Here is a 19,608-nt window from a genome sequence, read left to right as displayed (position 1 = left end):
AAACGATACAGCCTTGTTGAATCTACAGATGTCCTTGCTGGGTTACAGAAAAAAACTTTACACACACAAGTTGTTTGCCGGGCATTGACCAGCAGAAGGTGAATTTTAAGGCAGCTGGACTGGAGCAGGAGAATTATTGAGGGTAGATTTATTAAGTAGCGTTCAAGTGGCATGAGAGAAAATATGGCTGTGTTAAATCATGCTACTGCTCCTGCCCAAATTATTATCCTATGTTAATACTTCCAGGAAGTGTGATTTGATAGCAATATAAAGCTTAGTAGCCACTCATTAGGTTAAAGTTTGAGCCATGACATTTGATAGCACACATTTAGACAACAATAACACCAATAGTTCTTGTTAACAAGAAATTTTCTCATTTATTCATTTTCACACATATAGTATTTGACTTGAATATTTTGTTTGATTTGTAAAGACTTTCTACATACACACAGCATTCTTATTTATCTATCTATCACATTTATCAGAAAGTGATGGAAAAAGACCTTCTTTTGGCACATTTCACAGTGTGAAAGCACGATGGATGGTGCTAACATTACCTTTTAACATTAAAGGAATAGTTCACTCAAAAATGAAAATTCTTTCATCATTTACTCACCCTCATGCCATCCCAGGTGTGTATGACTTTCTTTCTTCTGCAGAACACAAACAAAGATTTTTAGAAGGATATCTCAGCTCTGTTGGTCCATACAATGCAAGTCATCAGGGTCCAAAACTTTGAAGCTCAAAATGCATATAAGGCAGCAAAAAAAAAAAAAAATAAGCCATACAACTCCATCGTTTAAATATATGTCTTCAGAAAATATATAATAGGTGAGGGTGAGAAACAGATCAATATTTACGTTCTTTTTCTATAAATCTCTACTTTCAAACAGCCCTCATAAGTGATCTTCTATCCTAAGAGTTCTTCTTTTGTTTTGGACGATTTGCATTGTTCGTTCATATCGCCACCTGATGTGCAGAGAGGAGAATTTATAGGAAAAAAGGACTTAAATATTGATCTGTTTCTCACCCACACCTATCATATCACTTCTGAAGGCATGGATTTCAACACCAAAGTTTTGGACCTTGTTGACTTAATTGTTTGGACCTACAGAGCTGAGATATTCTTCTAAAAATCTTCGTTTATATTCTGCAGAAGAAAGAAAGTGAAAAATCTTTAGAAATGTCTCCTTTTGTGTTCCTTGAAAAAAAAAAAACATATGGGTTTGAACAACATGAGAATGAGTAAATAATGACTGAATTTCATTTTTGTGAAAACTATTACTTTAAAACTCAATACACTGCATAAATAAGGAAACCATTTACTGTATTTCAAATGATTAAATTTTTTAGATTAATGACTTTAATGGCTTTAACTACAAAAATCATGAGGTTAATCACTATTAATAATATTTCAATATATTTAGAGCCCAAATAAAAATGATTGAAAAGTATCACAATAGACATGCAGTGATAGTATGATGTCCTGGGTGAACCATAAACTTAAAAAAACTGTTCACTCATTTGCCCTGTGATCCGATTTCAGCTTAGCTTTAAATAAAGATAAATGTGGTTTATATTTTTAATTTGTTGATTGAAAAAGGGGTAAGGGAGACAAAAATGCTATTATGTCTTCATTGAAAATTGTATTGAAATTAATCAGCTGATGGGCACAGTAGTCGTTGAGTGTGGTGGTCTGAATATCGTGGTGTTTAGGTGTAATCCTGGATCAAGGGGAACCACAATAGGAGCAAAAAGTCCCCCTTGTTCTCTCAGATTAGCTCATATGCCACCTGTCAACAGCCACCTGGACAACATCACAGTGACAACATATATTCCATTACTCTCTGCATAAATGAACAAAAGCAGGGACACATCTGAGAGTTTGAGGGGACTTGTATAAGCTGATCAAATGGGGCTCATAGAGTGCAGCACATGTCTGGTATAGTGAAATATATTCTGATAAAGTCTGTATAAGACTCAAACAATTACAGTAAAAGCAATGAAAACATTACAGCCTAAGCTGTCCATCAGTTCATGTCTCTATTGTTTTCAGCTGAACTGCAGAATGAGGAAAACACAGTCAACTATAAAGCACACTGTGTGTGTTTTTGTCTGTATGCATGTATGTGTTTAGTGTGTAAATGCTGATAAAGGATACATTTTCCTACAAATAGTTGCACTGCAACTAGCCATAATTGAGTGATGTCATTCGTAAGAGCTGGCCATGGATCATCTTAACCTGTTATTGTAGTCAGTATACTGTATAGTACAAACCTGCACTTCCTTGAGGACTTTACACTTCTTTACACATTCAGAGGCAGATGATGTAAAAGTTAGAAGCATGGAACAATTTAGCATGTACAATTACAGTGGTATTATCAGAAATTAGAGCATGTCACATGTTACATTGAGCTTAATGAGCTTAACACCATAGAGCATCTTTTCAATTTCAAAGGCCTGATTAATGAGTGCTACTTTCAAACAAAGAACCAGACTGCAAAACAATGCGCTTTCTATGAACAGGGTTCCCTCGGTCTTGGCAAACCTGGTAATAATAGAGAATTGTGGGAATTCCAGACCTCAAAAAGTCACGGAAAAGTCCTGGACATTCCTAAAATGACTATAACCTTTTCTAGATATTCTCAGCTCTAAAATATAAATATTATTATTTAATTTTTTTGCTAGAGATTGCTCTTTTTTTAGGTGCAGTTTCTATAAAATGTTTATTTTTTATTTTTTATTTCAAGTCATGAAAGATCATGGAAAAGCCATTGAAAATAATTATCCAAAAGGTGTGGGAACCCTGTATGAAGCATATATACACTGGCGGCCAAACGTTTGGAATAATGTACAGATTTTGATGTTTTGGAAGGAAATTGTCACTTTAATTCATCAAAGTGGCATTCAGCTGATCACAAAGTATAGTCAGGATATTACTGATGTAAAAAACAGCACCATCACTATTTGAAAAAAGTCATTTTTGATCAAATCTAGACAGGCCATATTTCCAGCAGCCATCACTCCAACACCTTATCCTTGAGTAATCATGCTAAATTGCTAATTTGGTACTAGAAAGTCACTTGCCATTATATCAAACACAGTTGAAAGCTCTTTGTTAAATGAAGCTTAACATTGTCTTTGTTTTTGAGTTGCCACAGTATGCAATAGACTGGCATGTCTTAAGGCCAATATTAGGTCAAAAATAGCAAAAAAGAAACAGCTTTCTTTAGAAACTCATCAGTCAATCATTGTTTTGAGGAATGAAGGCTATACAATGCTTGAAATTGCCAAAAAACTGAGGATTTCATACAAAGGTGTACACTACAGTCTTCAAAGACAAAGGACAACTGGCTCTAACAAGGACAGAAAGAGATGTGGAAGGCCAGACATACAACTAAACAAGAGGATAAGTACATCAGAGTCTCTAGTTTGAGAAATAGATGCCTCACATGTCCTCAGCTGACAGCTTCATTGAATTCTACCCGCTCAACACCAGTTTCATGTACAACAGTAAAGAGAAGACTCAGGGGTGCAGGCCTTATGGGAAGAATTCCAAAGAAAAAGCCACTTTTGAAACAGAAAAACAAAAAGAAAATGTTAGAGTGGGCAAAGAATCACAGACATTGGACAACAGATAATTGGAAAAGATTGTTATGGATCTTAACCCCATTGAGCTTTTGTGGGATCAGCTAGACTGTAAGGTGCATGAGAATTGCCCGACAAGACACCTATGGCAAGTGCTACAGGAAGCGTGGGGTGAAATGTCACCTGAGTATCTGGAGAAACTGACAGCTGGAATGCCAAGGATCTGCAAAGTTGTCATTGCTGCACATGGAGGATTTTTTTGATGAGAACTCTTTGAAGTAGTTTAAGAAGTTCTGGAAAAAAAAAATCAAATTGTAATTTTTCACATTATTAATATCCTGACTATACATTGTGATCAGTTGAATGCTACTTTGGTGAATAAAAGTACCAATTTCTTTCCATAAGAGCAAAATCTGTACATTATTCCAAACTTTTGGCCGCCATTGTATATAATACATTATATCTGTTATATCTTTTAATTTTTTTTATTTATTTTTTTGCATGTATTAATACTTACAGTACCTACTGATGCTTGTTATTTGCATATAATGCATTAGAATACTGAAATTCGGTGTTGATCATGTGTTTTAAAGCATTACACTCTTTAAAGGTGCAAGCATGAAAAGGTAACATTCTAATTATAACTGTGGTTACAGTTATTTACAAGAACATACAACTATTATTAGTCATATAGGTGTATTACATGGTTGAATTGAATTATGTGTGCATTATAAAGCATTTAAAGCACCTTTACAATGGATTAGGCTATACAGTATAATCAGGCTTCATTGAAAGAATTAGCAAAAAGTCTTTAGAATACAAATACAGTGTCTCATTTTGTGTTGGTGGTTTTGATCATGGTAGAATCAGGATTTTAACTCATTTTGTGTAGGGGCTGTATGTACAGTCTCTCTGTCAATCTCTGTCTTTCTCGTTTTCATTTATTTTGTGTCAGTCTTTTCTCTCTCTCTCTCTCTCCATCTTTTTCCTCTTCTCTTTTTTGCATTTTCTTATGAAAACAACATGAGGCACCAGCAGTGGAGGGTGAATCCCTGAGCCGCTGCCTCTAATTAATCCACTCCCCTTCCTGCACGGCTGTGCTGGCCACACACGCTCAGTCCATCAGATTGAAATTCATAACTTAATTGAGGTCAGAGCCTGGAGCCGAGAGAACAAAAGGCCCTGGCAAGGACCAGGTAGATCAATAGTGATAAATATCTGCCTGGGCTACTAGTAGTTCATGGTGAGGAATGGTTTGGGACAGAGGAAGGAGGCTGTTTATTTATAGGTAATTTAGTGGTGTTGTGGAAATGGAGAGATAATTTGCTGTTTTGCATTTGTGCCACAGGTTCCTGATAGCAGTTTATAAAGGTGAAGTTTATAAAGATGAAATTTTTGGACCAATAGAATCTACAGGCAGAATTGCAAAAATAATGACTTTCACGCCAGTGTTACTATGTTAGGCTGGTCGGGCCGCTCAAACCAAACAGAGCAATGTTTTGAATGTGCCATCAAGTCTGAGTGGTGACACTTTGAGGAATTCAGCCTACAAATGGCTTAAATATCATTTTATATTAAGCTGGGATTGGAGAAGGTATTTTAACATCGAAAAAATGACACACTTCAGCTTTAATATTTTAAAATGGACAGTTCAAAGCTGAATAAACGGACAAGTTAATTGCAAATTGTAAACCTTGAAATATAATTAATTAGTGATGCTGTATTTCTCTCACAGTTTGTGATTAGATACAGTATATATTTAGTATTTATGGAAGTGTAAATTAGAAAATTTGCATGGTTGAGTTTTAGGGTGTTGTAGAGAATGCATATGTTCTCGGTACACACTCTCTTGATCCCAGCAACTGTTTAAAATTCCTCGTTGAGAACATTATTACACATTCAGGTCCTTCTGTTGCTGCCACATTTCCACTATAACAAATGGCCCCATCCTCCACATCATAACAAATACCCCAGGCAATCTGTCATAAGATTGGCAAGGAGAGGCGTCCAATCGCAGGGTGCATGAGAATGGTGCTGCTCTGTGGTTGGCGGGGTCACACACCTGATGGTCATGCAGTTACAGCTCATTCTGAAGAACTTTACAAACCGTAGACGTAATCATGGTAGGGTGCACACTGAAATTCCATGGTTTCGATTGTTGAGGAATACAGGGCTACTATTGGGAAGTCCGGTTCATTTTAGGATTTTAATTTGTTCAGATTGGTTTTCTTCAGAGAACTTGTTGCAAAAAACCATTCACAATTCGAGTCAACGCTCGGAAGAGTTCCCGAAAGTCCCTGCTCCTGCTACATTTTAACCAAAGTTTCTGATTTGGTTACATAGATTGCTTGATAAAATTTCATTTTGCATTTTTCTGATTTAATACAGAATTTTTACATTGCAATTTGAGCGAAAAGTTGAATTGAAAATTTTTTAAGAATTCAAAATTTCATAGCATATCCCACTGTTACTTCATTGACAGCATGCACACGAGGCATGGGCTGGCATTTAAGTTTTGTCAAACCTGATGATGCATGTTATTTCAGCATGATTTGAGAATGTTCCAAAGAAGATCATCTCGGAAGCAAGGAAATCTGAACTTTTGTTCAAACATGGTCAGTGTCACGAATTTGCTTATTTGATTAGTGACCTAAAAATAGGGCAGAATCTTAAATGTTTCTTAATAATTTCACATCATGTTTATTTGTTTGAATTTTTTTTTTTTTAATCCTGGTTTGTTTTTTTGTTTCCTAGTGTAGATTAGGTTTTGTATTTCAGATTTTCAGTGTGGTTTCAGACGTTTTGCAAAATGGTTGTGTCAGATATTTTGCTGTTTATTTTTCCATCATCACCAACCTCAGAGTTTTCCTCCCAAAGTTCTCCCATTCAGCTTTACAAACACTTCAAATGCCTCGACCTACTTATTAAAAGGAAATGACAACAAACAAAGAAACTACTTTAGGAATTGGGCATTACCACACAGAGATGCAAAGAAAGAGCAAATATTTAAGAAAAGTGAAAATTTTTTATAGTACAATGCAGCCATGCTGTAGATATGAATCAGATGATGCCTAACTGCATCTACTTTACATCAGCAATATTTGCAAACAGAGCATCACTAAACTGAAGATCAGTGACTCAACAGTGTCTCATTCCAGCCGCAGGCAGCTAAACTCCTGATGAAAAGCCTCTCCAGAACCATCTGTTTCTCCCTCTTCTTGCCACAATACGAACACTCAACAGTTTTCTTCCTGTTTTCAAACCATCCACATAAATTGTGAGGGCATTAAAGCTGTCCACAGCTGTGTGCTGAGAAAGAGCGAGCGAGTGAGTGAGCAAGTGAGTGAGTGAGTGAGTGAGCGTATTTCCCAGCAGGAGCAGAATTTGCCCTGTGGTTTATTAGTCCCCCTCCCACTGCAATTTAGCTGTGCCTGCAACATTGATTTTCATATTAGAGCAGTTTATGCATTTATTTATTTTATGTATTTCTTTTTGAACTGCTCTGATGATCCTTGACTTGCCCATGGTAATTCTCTGCCACTCTTGGCCCATGTGAAACCGCTTAATGGATCCTAAGATGTCCCCAGGGATGGACACTGAGACACAGACAGAGAAAGACAAGAGGGTCAGGACTGAATTCCATGAATGTGTTTTTGTTTGTTTTAATTTGCTCTTCTTAAATACTCTGGGTTTACCCAAGGACTGTCAATGGGGACAGAGAGTCACTATACTTAATGAAGAACAAAAGCAAAACAAAGGTTCACTGTGGTTGTAGAAAGGTGTGATGGCTAGTTATGTAGTTGATTAACATATATGAGCTGTTGTGCATTAGAGAGAAGAGAAGTGAGTACTGCTCAGCTTCAAGGATTGACTGTAAAAGAAAAAAAAATCAATCAGTCGTGCTGATACTAATCAATCTCCCTCTGAATATTACAGGCAACTTAAGCAGTCCCGTCCTCCATAAGTGTTTCCTTAGAAACAACGTGTCTATGTATCAGTACTTTATCTTTATTTTTCTCTTTCCCTTTTTTGAGTACATTTAGAGCCAAGGTACAACATGTAACTAAATAACTTACAAAACCTGCAGTCAAAAATATTGTTCTGTTTAAATGTAATGTTAAGATTTAAACAGGGGAATACAAATTCATTAAAGCAATAAGCCACAAGAGACGTTGGTAAAACCACTGTAACCTACAGCCTTGAGCCGTTTATTGCTTTGTAAAATGGTTGAAATTACAATTTGATACAGTGCACCACTGCTTAATTCATAGTTACATTTACTAATAATGATAATAATAATTACAACAAACAATTCTTCCATCAAGTGATATAAATTTATTAAATTGACTGTTGTTGATATTGCAGATGCAAAGACTTTCATGTAATTAATATAGATTTCAATGGTTGTGTGGTCACAGGTGTGCAAATATCGGCAATTGTACTACGGCTTTAATTGCAGCTCATCCATTAAGATTTCAGAGTTGAAGCTCTCCTTTTTTATTATATAGTACAGACTGCAATAATCTAGTTTCGGAAGTAAAAATCCTATTCATTTTCTCTACAAGGAAATAGATTTTAACAATAACTTTTTAACCTTTAAAGACAGGCCTACTTTAACCTCAGAGGTTGTTAATCGATAGTATATTCTTCTATTGAAGTAATCAGTCCAGTCCATCTTCCTTTAAAAAACAAAAACAAACAAACAATAAAAGGAACATTTCTGGTGAAGAACTAGACTACCCATGAACCTGAAGGGAAATGATCCACCAGGCAGAGAACTGAAGCAGACAAAGCACCAAACGAGCCCACATTAGTGTTCCTTTGTCTTTTTTCTGATTTTCAAAAACATTTTTGCAAAATGTAATGGGAAAAACGGTTCTAGAAATAAGACGACTGAAAAAGTGGATGGGCATTGTTGTGCTCTATTGCAAGTATTTAACAAAATAGTAAAGATTGGGGGGACCAAAGTTAAAATTTCACTGATAAACCAACATAGTTTTAAGACAACTTCATCCATATGAAAATGTTCAACTTATACAGTATATCAACCAATCACATATGCTTTACAAACAGGAGTTTAGAACCCGGAAGTGACGTTTTCTTACGTATTACACATCAGGGTTTTAACATTTAACATTAGGTTTAGGGATAAGGTTTTGGTTAGGGCTTAAAGTTACAAAAACACAGTTTTGGGGGCCTGGGTAGCTCAGCGAGTAAAGACGCTGACTACCACACCTGGAGTTGCAAGTTGGAATCCAGGGCATGCTGAGTGACTCTAGTCAGGCTTCCTAAGCAACCAATTGGCCTGGTTGCTAGAGTGGGTAGAGTCACGTTGGGGTAACTTCCTTGTAGTCGCTATAATGTGGTTCTCGCTGTTGGTGGGGCGCGTGGTGAGTTGTGCGTAGAGGCCGCGGAGAATAGCGTGAAGCCTCCACACGCGCTACGTCTCCGCGGTAACGCGCTCAACAAGCCACGTGATAAGATGTGCGGATTGACGGTCTCAGATGCGGAGGCAACTGAGATTCGTCCTCCGCCACCCGGATTGAGGCAAGTCATTACGCCACCACGAGGACTTAGAGCGCATTGGGAATTGGGCATGCCAAATTGGGGAGAAAAAACAAAAAACACAGTTTTGGATTAACACAGAATAAACGCCACATCAGAAACTACTGTACAATGACACAAGGGAAGCATCTCTCATCGCTGTGTGTATAGCTTGTACGATTTCATATGAATGAACAAATTTGCCGCCACGTACTATTGTGTCAAATTCTCTTGAGATCGGGTTAAAAATATCGACCACTAATATGAATATTGGGGACTCAATGACTATGGTGGTTATGACCCTGGAGTGTTTCCGCTGTCTCCCTTTTTTTCTCAAAAATCTCTCGAGTGCTTTGGAGATGATACAGTAAACGCTATAGGCTGACCTAAGCTTTGCAGAGGGTTCCGAGAGAGGGAGTTCTCAAGGACATTTTGGGATTGAGTAATATGTGTAGACAGGCTAACCCTCACACACACTGGCTGGCGAGGTTAACACACTGCACACATAGGTGAAATGGATTCAATTAGGAGCGGCCCATCCTACTGATCCTTTTAACACGACTCTCCCAAGTCGTGTGTGCATGCACAAGCATAACAAAAGCTTCAAACGTTTAACTCATGCAAAAGAAAAATATCTGCTTTATGGAACCATTGTCTCTTGACAACTCGTAATAATTTGTACGAGATGGCGAAATCGTAACATATTGTGAAACATTTATTCCCATAGAGATCAACTGTTCAACAAAAAGAATTTCAAACTGATACAGGAATACAGGCAAATTTTAGCTAGACTCCTGTCCAACACTCTATTAAAAAGGTCAATTTACAATTTAGCTTTTCATGAGACCGGTTTGTCACTGTCAGAGACTATGATGATGCTCTTCTGCCTTATTTTCGCAGGTTAAATCTAGCAAACTTTATTTTTTGTCTCAATTGTATTATTAGAATAATTGACAACTTATATCACTATAATTTGTTACATTTCCCTGGCATTAATAATAATTAAAAAAAACAAGTCAACACTGCTGCAGTGTGGTTTCAGATGGGGTTTGCTGAGGGAGTGACAGTAAATTTGTCATCTTTTCTCTTCTGACTGCCATAAAACATCTCTCCCTCTCAATATTTTTCCTCTTTTAGAAAGTTGTATAAGCATAATAGTGGATTTTTTCTTTTGCTGTTGGAGCAAATGGGAACAGTCTATAGAAGTTCTGTTGAAGTTTACCCCACTGTATTTTACTTCCACGTTCCAAACCCGAAAATGTGATATAGGTTCATTGCTATGCTCCATTGAAAACTACTGTATTTTAAATAGTATTTTGCAGACTCTTTAATCATTATTATGCATGCTGCTTTTATGAGCTGTATTTGTACTTTTAAATGTGTAAAAATTAATTTCTCATGCCCTCAAAAAATAAACCATTGAAGGCAGAAATTTATAAAAAATGGTTTAAAAATTTAACAGAAATACACAGCTTCTCTTATACATTAATATACATTTTAATCTAAAATCTTCATGTTGATGAAAAGATATAAATCCATAGACACATTATGCATCCACCACTCATACACAGTATATTGTTTTCTGTCTCTCTAAGACTGTAGATGTCGCAATCATGCATACCAGCCCGAAGAACTGCGGCATTTTCTACACACTCTGATTAATAGCACCTGCTCATCATAAGCGTATCTGCATATGAATGCTGTGTGGTTGTATCGATTCACCCCTCTGTGTATCCCCCTCTCCTCTTTCTTCCCTTGCCCTCCTCCTGTCTGCTGCCAGGGTCATTAAAAACTCTGTGCTCCCTGCCGTAAATTGATCGTAAATCATAATTGCATGTGCATTTTTCTCCATTTGTTTAATGTTTCTGTTCAGAACAGCAGAGGGAAAAAAAGTGAGTGAGAGAGCAGGAGATAAAGAGAGAAAGGGTGTTCCTGGGAGAGATTTAGTTGTACTAGAAAATAGCATTAAGAGATAAAGCTGCGACAGTGGCTCCCAGCACACCTACCATATGCCGCGGGGAGCTCACGGGTTGTGCTGGTATGAAAACATGAAAGCTTTTAGTGGCCTGGTGGGCAGTGAATGTATGCCAGCCCCCTTTGAAGCAACATCAGCCTTCACAGATGGTACAACCGGCCAGGCTCTATCACAAACACTGTAGAGCAACAGTCTGATCTGTTTGGTTGGAGTGGATGTTTGACTTTTTCTCCACATCTTGGCGTTACCTCTATTTTACCTAATACACTACTTATTCCAGATCATGTTTTTCTACATCTATTTTCATTCTACTTTCTGTCTCCTTGAAGTCTTCCTGTTTGGGCTAATTTGATTAGACCATTCCCCATGGATGGGTTTGAATCCATAGAATGTTAGTGATGCACAGAGAGACATGTTCTGGTGGAGTTTTAGGAGTGCACCGATGCCCATGGCATAATTTCCTTACAAATACAACCTGAAAAAAGTTTTACCAGATCAGTGCTTTTGAGAGTGAAAGGATCTATAGATATACTATAGTAAAATGGCCCCTAAAAATATTTGGACACTTAAAGGGATAGTTCACCCAAAAAAATTCTCTAGTCATTTACTCACCCTCATACCATCCCAGATGTGTATGACTCCTGAACACAAAAAAAGGTGTTCAGCTCTGTAGGTCCTCACAATGCAAGTGAATGGGTAACGCCTCCAGTGGTTAAATCCATGTCTTCAGAATCAGATCAATATTTAAGTCCTTATTTACCATAAATCTTCACTTTCACATTCTTCTTCTTTTGTTTAGGCAATTCGCATTCTTCGTGCATATCACCACCTACTGGGCAGGGAGGAGAATTTATGGTAAAAAAATGACTTCAATATTGATCTGTGTCTCACCCACACCTATCATATAGGTTCTGAATATACAGATTTAACCACTAGAGTCTTATAGATTACTTTTATTCTGCCTTTATGTCCTTTTTGGAGCATTAACTTTTTGGTTCACTTGCATTGTGAGGACCCACAGAGCTGAAATATTCTTCTAAAAAATTTCGTTTGTGTCATACACATATGGAATGGCATATGGGTGAGATTTTTCATTTTTGGGTGAACTATTCCTTTAAGCCACACTTAAAAACATACGAATATCATTGCATTAGATAACAAAGTATCAAACCAAGTGGTTTATTTTCAAGAAAGATAGCACAAGCACAGTATATTTTTAATTAATATATTGTTCAAAAGGTATTTGGAAACTTTCTGGTTGTCACACGTTTGTGAAACATGTCCACACTTTACTCTAGAAAAGGTTTAGCAACATTTGTTTATAAATGCTATTTGGTTCTATTTTGATATCTAATGCAATGACATTAATTCATTTTTAAGTGTGGTTTAAGTGCCCAAATGCTTTTTGGGGCCACTGTATTTTTATATGGATTTTTTCCCCTTCTTTGAATTAAATACATGTTAAGTATTAAGTATTAAGTCTTCATTGTTGTGTCTACGGCATGTGAATTGGTTTTCTGCATGAATCTAATGAATATCCTGGTTTTCTCACTGGTTTCTGATTGGTGTCTTGATGTTAGCATGTCACAGAGATATCTGTGTTTTATGCAGTGCAAGGCAAACTTGCAGGTCTAGTACTTTCCCTACACTCTCAAATAAAAAGTACAGTTTAAGGTACCAGACTAATCTTGCAATGAAATCGGAAACAGAAGATTGACTTTTCTTTAGCTAAAATCAGTCTGTTCTTACCGAAATTTGAAACACTGCCCCCAGTGGCCAAAGGGGTAAGTGTTTTTGGGCGTATGGTCATGTGTGAGCACCATTTTCCGATTGTAATGTACCCAGAAGGGCGACACAAGCTTTTTGGAAATGCTTTTGGAACCCCCAACCCAAACCTAACCATCAGTGGATTATAAATGTAATGTTTGCGCTCGTCACTGATTATGCAAGCACAAATACTTCCTGGTTTCAACGCGGTATTTGAACCCAGGTACCTTACGTTGCTGACACAGTGGGCTTTTGGTCGCACCACAAAGGAAGGTTAACACACCAGAGCCAATGCAAACATGTCTGATAGGAGATATCGCTTGTCAGTGAGTCAGCATAATGTGGCCGATACTAGGGTATTGGAACTTCTGGAAACAACATGCCAACTTCCCATTTGATCATGTTGAAGCTGAATAGCTGTTACTGGGGTGGTAGCCTTGTTTTGGGTACATATTTGTAACCTTAAGGAAACAAAAATATATTTTTGACATATTTTTGTTCCCTGAGAACCTAAACATAAAAATGTACCTTTAAATGTACACAGTAGGACTTTAGGGTACATTTATGTACCCAAAACGAGTTTATTTAGAGGTGAAGAAAGGTTCCCTTGAGGGTACCACCGCAATGGCCCTTGTACCTTAAACTGTACCTTTTTTTGAGAGTGTACCTGTGTTTCTTGATTAGAATGGAGTAAATGCATGCTTGGGAAGAAATGCTAAGCTGGCTTCTTAGCTGCCTTTTTCCACTTCTCCCTTCAAAACCAAATGGAGGACAATCCAATTTATCCCTGATTCCATCAGACTGATCTCGAGACATTAGTCTCTGACCCCCTCACATACACACACAAATACATATAACCATGCACTCACACATGCATACATGAACACACACACACACATAGAGCTGTCATGCAGGGCTTCAAATGCTCCATTTAATAACATCAAAGTTCCTTTTATTTGCAACATGGGAAAATCAGCCTGAGAATTCTAATTTTTGCTTGCATGATACTACAGTTTCAGAATTAGTAAGCTCGCCTGAATGATCTCTATAACTGAGTGGTGTTTGCCTGTGCAAATCTCGTCACTATAATGCTAGGGTTTTTTCCAGGGTGTTGCTATACAGTTCCTAAGGTGTTCTGTATGGTTGTTATTGTGTTGCTATGTTGTTGCTAGTGTGTTCTGGCTGATTACTAGGTTGTCTTACCACTCCTAATTCACTCTATGATATTTTGGTCCTTATATACACTACCGGTCAAAAGTTTAGGGTCACTTACTCATTCTTTATTATTATTATTTTTTCACATTTAAGGATAATAGTAAAGTCATCGAAACTATGGAAGAACAGAAATGAATCTATAGGAATTGTGTTGTGACTAACAAAATTCCAAAATTAAATCAAAACTATGTTATATTTTAGCATCTTCAAAGTAGCCAGCCTTTGCATAGAATTTGCAGAAACATACTCTTGACATTTTCTCAACCAGCTTCTTGAGGTATCACCCTGGGATGCTTTTTAAACAGTATTGAAGGAGTTCCCATCAATACTGGGCACTTATTAGCTGCTTTTTTTTTATTATTCAGTCCAAATCATTCATTTACATTTTTTTTTTTAAATAAAATGATAGTTTTGAAAATGAAATAAATTAATATGTTGGCACAATTATATTTTTGTCTACAAAACTAATTTCAAACATTTAAGCATACGCCTTCAGATCAAAAGATTTTTAAGATCATGAGAAATATTTCAATCAAATGACCCCAAACCTTTGAACAGTAGTGTATATACTTCCTTTAATGTAAGTGCATGGGAGTTTTTCTCCTGTTATATCATCCGCCAGGTGAAATACGCAAGTCTGATCACTTATAAAAGAATAATAGCAAATCTCTCCTCAACAAGGCGTAGGATTTGAAGTATGATGCATGCAAGTTCAATACTAAGGGGTTAGGGATTTGAATAAAGCAACTTAGTGTTGCACAGTAGCCTATATCAATGCCATAGTACTACCATAGACTCAAGCTTCATAATATTGGCGGTACCACAGTGTTTTTTATTAAAGGATTAGTTCACCCAAAAATTTTAATTCTCTCATGATTTACTTACCTTTAAGCCATTTCAGATGTGTATGGCTTTCCTTCTTCAGCAGAACTGAAGATTTTTATAACCACATTTCAACTGTCCATACAGTGCAAGTAAATGGGTACCATCAGGCTGCTGGCTGTTTGATGGACCAAAAGGCATATTTAGGCAGCATAAAAGTAATCCACATGAAGCAAATCGATAATTAAAACATTTTTAACTTTAAATCGTTGCTTCTGGCCAGTGCTGGGATGCTGTTTGTCTCGTATGACGTTCGTTCCTCTTTTGTATACAAAGCACACTTCCGACTTCTTGCATGAATGTGCCATTGCTGGCAGGAAGCGATTTTTAACAAAGTTAACAAAGTTTTAATTATCGATTTTTTTTCTTATTCCAACCTATCAGTTTGCTTCAGAAGACATTAATTGATCGACTGGAGTCATGTGGATTACTTTTATGCTGCCTAAATATGCCTTTTGGTTCATCAAACTGGCTGTTTGATGGCAGCCTGATGGCACCCATTTACTTGCATTGTATGGACAGCTTAAATCTGCTTATAAACATCTTCAGTTCTGCTGAAGAAGGAAAGCCATACACATCTGGGATGGCTTAAAGGTAAGTAAATCATGAGAGGATTTTCATTTATGAGTGAACTAACCCTTTAAATATAGTTGTATGTACATGCCCAGTGCTTGTGCCGCGAGACACTCATAGGCATAGTCAAGACAGAACCGCCAAAGACCTCCACCTAATCACCCCCTAGATGGACGTCTTTGACTGCTTAGTCTGTTTTGTTCATTGCACTTCATCTCTTTTAGCCCAAGAATGTGATCGGTCTGAATGTATCATCAGTGCTTGACACACAATGAAAATTGTAATGCTAATTTAAGCATTCTAAAGTGCATTTTTAGCTTCAATTCGACAAATATTCAAATTTCTCATTTTAATTTGACAGCTTTATAACAGATACAAACTGTCTGACCATCATATAAACTGCTATGGGAACTAAGAAATGGATAGGGACAGGTCAGAAACTTTAATTAAAAACTTAATTAGGCAAACCCTTTGTTAACATAGAACTGTCTATTTAAGTTTTCTTTTCTGGTTTTACTTAAGATTTGAGAATTTGAACGGGCTTGATCTTTTGACTATTATTTTATGCACGTTTGTTAACAGCCAGATATGTTCTTTGCAATTAACAATCGCTATAGCACGGTGCTGATCCCTCTACCTGATATAATGTCTTTAATTAGAAATTGGAATTTAGATGTAATGTGCTATTATATGTCATGTACAGTATGTGTTTGTTATTATTGACCCTTTTGTCAAAGAAAATGTTCTACCTCCAGTGGGATAGACAATAAAGTTTTATTTCTTTTTTTTTTTTTTTTTTATTGAATCCTCACGGCATCTCTTGTGTCCATGCGCTCACTGTGAACCATAGCACATAGAGCTGGTGTACATGTTTCTGGTGCGCAAGATTAATGAAAGGAGATTATATTTAGTAAAGCCTTTACTGTTTAATTATGGCTGTATGTATTTATGTGCATCTCCATCCCTTGTGTCGACCATTCACATACACATCTGCCACTGTTATTCTGTTGCTAGGTTTGTTGTGCATTTTTGCTCCTGATCACCTACCAATTGCTTTTTTATATACATTTCCAAAGTAATGGGAAGTTGAGATGCTCTCCTTACAAAACTCTATCATGGTAACACAGTTTTTGCCAAAATACCATAGTTGCTACAGTTATTACAACTGTAAAATTATAGTAAATTAATGTGGGATCTTCTTACAGTGTAAGAAGCTGAGATGTCAAAGGGGCTAATAGCAAGTTGCCACAGGATAGTAACAATTATCTTGTTACTAATTACTGCTTACTTTAACAATTACTCTCTATCCTGTTCTGGGAGAAGTAACTGTATCAGAAAGAGTGAGGAAAGAGAAAGCATCAGTATTCTGTTCGTCTAGCAAGGGTTTAACAGGCTAATCAAATCAGAGAGCCCCTGAAGTTGCTCTCGCGCCTCTCCGTGAACAATAGCATCTGACTCTGGGATCATTTGAGAGCGCTGGCCCTGGTGCAATGTAGATATTTGGTTTCAGAACAATGAGATCTGACTTTAGCAGCTCCAGATTGACAGATGCTGTGGAACACAGGGGAATCTGCTTTAGCTCACTGCTGTATGGCAGAATTTTCACTCGGATAGAGCAAAAAATAAATTATTTCTTCAATAAGAGTGGTAGCCTCAATTTTGGATGAGAGACAATAGTTCCAAAACCTCATAAGCATACTTCTGATATGAAGGCTTTTCCAAAGAGTAGGCAGCAAAATGATGCTGCTTTAAAAACATAGTTCAGCCAAGTTTTTTTCCATGAGATGAAATCTTTAATAATGTACATCATTGTAAATAAAGCACATATTTAAAGTATTTACATTTAATTAAATACTTGCAATTATACCTGATTCAAAATATATACAATTTGTTAAAGATTACTCAATTCAGTTTGATTGCAATTTGTTATATAATTTCAATGCTTAAATTGTAATAATAGACTTACATATTTTTGAGTGTAAGATATTTAATTTTGGCCAAATTCTAAGGCCCAAAACATACTCTACATAACTATGTGAATGCAGAGGCTCCTAGCTACATAAGCTTGAGTCCTTGCGTCATTGTGTTCCAAAATGTGTATTGACGTAATTCTTAAAGGGATAGTTCACCCAAAAATGATAATTCTCTCATTATTCACACATCCCAGATGTGAATGACTGTCTTCCTTCAGCAGAAAGCAAGTGAAGATTTTTAGAATATAGAGCTTTGTCAGGTCCTTATAGAGCAAGTAAACGGTTGCCAGAACTTTGACGGTCCAAAAGTCACATTTAGGCAGCATAAAAGTAATCCATGCGACTCAGTGAATGTCTTCTGAAGCAAATCGATAGGTTCATGTAAGAAACAAGTTGATAATTAAAAAGTTTTTAACTTTAAATTGGCGCTTCTATCCAGGGCTCTGATGCTGTTTGAAATGGACGAACTCTCGCGTGACTTTCGTTCTTCTGTTGTAAATAAGCGCCACTTCTGAATTCTCGTGTGAACGTCATGTGACAGCTACGTGATGCGTCAACTGCTGGCAGGAAGTGCTTTTTAAAAGTTAATAATGTTTTAATTATCAATTTATTTTTTACACAAACGTGTCGATTTGCTTCAGAAGACATTCACGGATTGACTGGAGTCACATGGATTACTTTTATGCTGCCTAAATGTGACTTTTGGACCATCAAAGTGCTGGCACCTGTTTACTTGCATTGTATGGAACTGACAGAGCTCTCTCTTCTTCTAAAAATCTTTATTTCTATTCTGCTGAAGAAAGACAGTCATACACATCTGGGATGGCATCAATGTAAGTGAATAATGAGAGAATTTTCATTTTTGGGTGAACTATTCCTTTAACTCCACGTTGGTTTGCGTGAAATTCTCACTGTTGCCACAGGGGTTGCTATTACTGTCAGTTTTCTCTTTCGGGCCAAATAGTGTCATGATGATGGAGCAACAGTTTAAAAAGACTCTTAATGAGCATGTCAGTATGTTTGTAGCAACTTACCTAAATAATAAGACATCCGTTATAAATGGTTTTAATGGCACAGTTATTTGAAGGTTATTGTATTGCCCCTATGAGTTCTGAGGTGTGTTTCTCCCAGACCAACACAGTTCACTAGGTTTTAAAACACAGCTACTGTGTTCCACGACATGCATGACTTGTACAGTAAATCCGCTCGGCAGAATGAACTGCAGCATGAGTGAAAGTCTTTACAGTGGGTTAATGATATTATCTATAGAGGATAATGCAGGCTGATGTTGTGTCAATGGGGCAAGTTTACAATATGCCGTAAAACTTTCTCTGTAGTTCTCATTGGGTTCTGATTATCTCCACCAACCACCTAACCAAAACAATAATGTCATTTGTCATCATTATTAGGGCGAAAAGCCACAGTGAAGTGGCAATTAAAATATAATTTAGCGGATGTGTGTCATCCACCGAACATCCCAATCCCTCACACGGAATATTGCATTCAACTGGATTTATATCCATGCACACACAGGATCCTTAATCCTTGCCCTAAATATGGCTTTCTCTGTATTGCACCTCTGTTGCATACATACACCACAAGCTGTGTTGCAATTTGTCACAAGCACACCAGGCAGATTGGGTCCCATTGTACAAGAATCTATTGTTGTGTGATGTCCATGGCCCCCGTGGCTAATGCATCGGACACAGTCCCTACAGGGGACAATGAATAGATCATCCCATACCTTCAAGCATGATGGCCTCTAGCCTTGTTGAGCACACAGGTCAAATGCTTGTTCCCCGTTACTACATATTAAACTGGTTTATATATCCACCCTGACAAATACCTCTGGCTCCTTTGATCCTGGTTACTTGTTCAAAAGTCTGTCTGATTGTTTATCTGATGGTAAATCAATATATAATCTGTTTTCTTAATCCCTTCAAAGCTAAAATCACCTGTTGTTTTTTTGGTTAAAATGTGATCGTAGAACTCGACAGGCAGGGCTGACTCTTGAGCATGTTTGATTGATTTATGATTCTTTTTGTAATCAAAATCATTATGGATTATTATTAGAAAGTGTCTAAAGAGCTT

General features: G+C 37.0%; 1 protein-coding gene across 1 annotated transcript in view; it reads left to right on the top strand.

Moving 5' to 3' along the window:
* The window catches only part of LOC127424474 (acyl-CoA-binding domain-containing protein 6), a 61,016-nt gene that overhangs the window by 29,167 nt on the left and 12,241 nt on the right, over positions 1-19,608 (top strand). The gene's annotated exons all lie outside the window — the stretch shown is intronic.

The sequence above is a fragment of the Myxocyprinus asiaticus genome, chromosome 33, assembly GCF_019703515.2.
Source record: "Myxocyprinus asiaticus isolate MX2 ecotype Aquarium Trade chromosome 33, UBuf_Myxa_2, whole genome shotgun sequence".
NCBI classification, from domain to species: Eukaryota; Metazoa; Chordata; class Actinopteri; order Cypriniformes; family Catostomidae; genus Myxocyprinus; species Myxocyprinus asiaticus.
The sequence above is the reverse complement of the archived record's forward strand: the minus strand, read 5'-3'. Positions and strand labels throughout refer to the sequence as shown.